General features: G+C 41.0%; 1 long non-coding RNA gene across 1 annotated transcript; it reads right to left on the bottom strand.

The window, feature by feature from the left end:
- Positions 1 to 219: 219 nt before the first annotated feature.
- LOC127537202 (uncharacterized) lies at positions 220 to 1,359 on the bottom strand. The gene is made up of 2 exons (XR_007946819.1): positions 1,140 to 1,359; positions 220 to 1,048 (listed from the first exon to the last, which is right to left on the bottom strand). It is a non-coding gene; the product is annotated as an uncharacterized LOC127537202 (long non-coding RNA).
- Between the last annotated feature and the right edge of the window lie 864 nt (positions 1,360 to 2,223).

Raw genomic sequence — 2,223 nt, 5'->3', positions numbered from 1 at the left:
ATTGGACAGATTATTTCTCTCCTCAAATGCTTTCAGAAATACGTCTCGCTGAAGTGTTTTTGAAATAAAAGAGAAAGTTTGCGGTCGAGCCGCCATGTTGGTCCGAAGCATCTACAGGGACCGCCTAGTGCAGCGTTTACATGTGGAAAAAATAAATCTAGTGGACACGTAGCTACAACTTGACTTTTTTATTCTTTTTCTTTTAGTATGTTACCAACTTCTGAATTTTTTGGTATGTAAAAATTCATAACTTGACAACATACTAACTGACAGGGATCCCAAATATTGGACGGTCTAACAGAATTGACTGTAACTATTTACATGACTTTTGAGTAATTTTAATGCTATATTGTAAATGTACATTTTTATGCATATTGTTGCTCTGTAATTGACTGTTACATATAAATGACAAGAAAAAGAACTTTATAGGTCTGTCTAATTGTACTTTTCATAGTATATTCTATCATGTACACAAAGAAATTGTAAAGTGTTGATTTTACGTTTAGAATTCCTGGTTTATCTTTGAATGAACTACAGACGTCGACTGATGCCCAGACCGCTTGTCTTTGCTGATCTATCTAGAGTATGCGATTATAATTTAAATATGGACTAGATTCCAGAGCATCGTTTCATTTCTGACCCATTTACCTACATTTCTTATCTGTATCTTCCTTCCGTGCTCCAGTGAGACCACATCTGGGACATGCACAGAGCTACATATTTATGTAATCTAATTTAGGAGGGAAAGTGAAACAAGCTTCATGCATCGACAAAACTTGCAAAACTCTTCAGAGGAACATGACATAATCAGATTTCACGTGAAGTGAGTAACGCTTTTCTGTAGCAGGACCTGGTGAAGGTCAAACGAATCTCTGAGCAACTTCGACGAATTTCTCCTGGAAAAAGTCAGAAAAGGCGTCCAGGGGATCCTGGGGCTGATTCCTGATAGGAAATGCCTCTTTAGCCAACAGGAACACAGCACAATAGCGAACATTGTGAGGAATCACAGGGTTTTTATTAAGGACTGTGAAGTGGGAGCAGGACGCAGCTGAGAGGAAAAGAACACGTTCTGGTTTTAACTTTCTCATTTTGCGTCATTCCTCCGTCAAAACTCATAAATCACAAACATGTCATCTCACCAAACGATGGACACCCCTGCCCCTGCCGTCTCTCATCTGCGTTGTGCGTCACGATTCTATCACGCTGCTCGCTGGCAGCCTCTCAAAGAAAGAGAAAGTAAAAGAGAAGTCATTTTAACAGGCTCAGACATGGCTGGAATGTATACAGATTTAACAGAAGAGTGCTGGAATCACCGAATTAGAGACAGAAAAGCGTCAAACGAATGGAGGGCAGAGCAGCTGTTCGCTCTGATTTCTCTCGTGCGTCACTCTCAGGCCCCTCAGGGGGAACACAGCAGTTTGGAACTAACCTTTGCACTTTATTGGGAGGGATAAAGTTTACAGTTGCGTCCTTTGCCTAAGTGTGTTTATTGTTTGTGGAGAGGCTGTATGTCGAATGCTCACGTCTCTGTTTGAGCTCAGATCTCTGTCTTAGTGCACGGATCCCGAAGAAAAAACTGAATGATTGCAACGCAAAGGCTCACCGGGTTATTTCAGCACACTGCAGAGCTTTATGTAAATATAAACTATAATGAGACTGCAGCTGTCAGCTTCCATAGTGACGAAATGACTGCAGAGCATCACAGTCCTGTATGGCTGATGACAACCGCGGCGTAACTTCATGTTCATCACCGTTTCCTTGGAGCATTCAGCATCTTTGAGAAGCCATTGTGCTGTTATAGTTGTAATTTGTTCAGAAAGTGACAGAAATGTCGTAGACTCTTTTATATACAGCCTGTAATTATGTCACTCTATGTGAATGTCGCAGACTGTCAGGCCGTTATAGTAACGCACCGCTTATAGTGCGTAGAAATTCAGTACTACAGCCAGTAATTATCTGTTTCCTCGACAGTTTGGATGTTTGAAGGCTTGTTCAGTGCATTTGCTGAATGCAAGAAGAGAGAATTAGCCTCTTTATGAGTACCAGTGTTCCTCATGGTAGCTAAAAATACATCAGTATGAGTCTGTGTGACCTCATTTGACCGCAATCTGTGGATTTTCTTTATATTTCTCACCATTTGAGTAGTTCTCCGGTTCTCTGTGATTTCCTGTAGTGCTTCCTTAAACTTCTTTGGGAGGCCATGAAATTTAATCTACGCAGGAG

This window comes from Acanthochromis polyacanthus, chromosome 14 (assembly GCF_021347895.1).
Source record: "Acanthochromis polyacanthus isolate Apoly-LR-REF ecotype Palm Island chromosome 14, KAUST_Apoly_ChrSc, whole genome shotgun sequence".
Classification (NCBI taxonomy): domain Eukaryota; kingdom Metazoa; phylum Chordata; class Actinopteri; family Pomacentridae; genus Acanthochromis; species Acanthochromis polyacanthus.
This window is presented reverse-complemented; position numbering and strand designations above follow the sequence as displayed.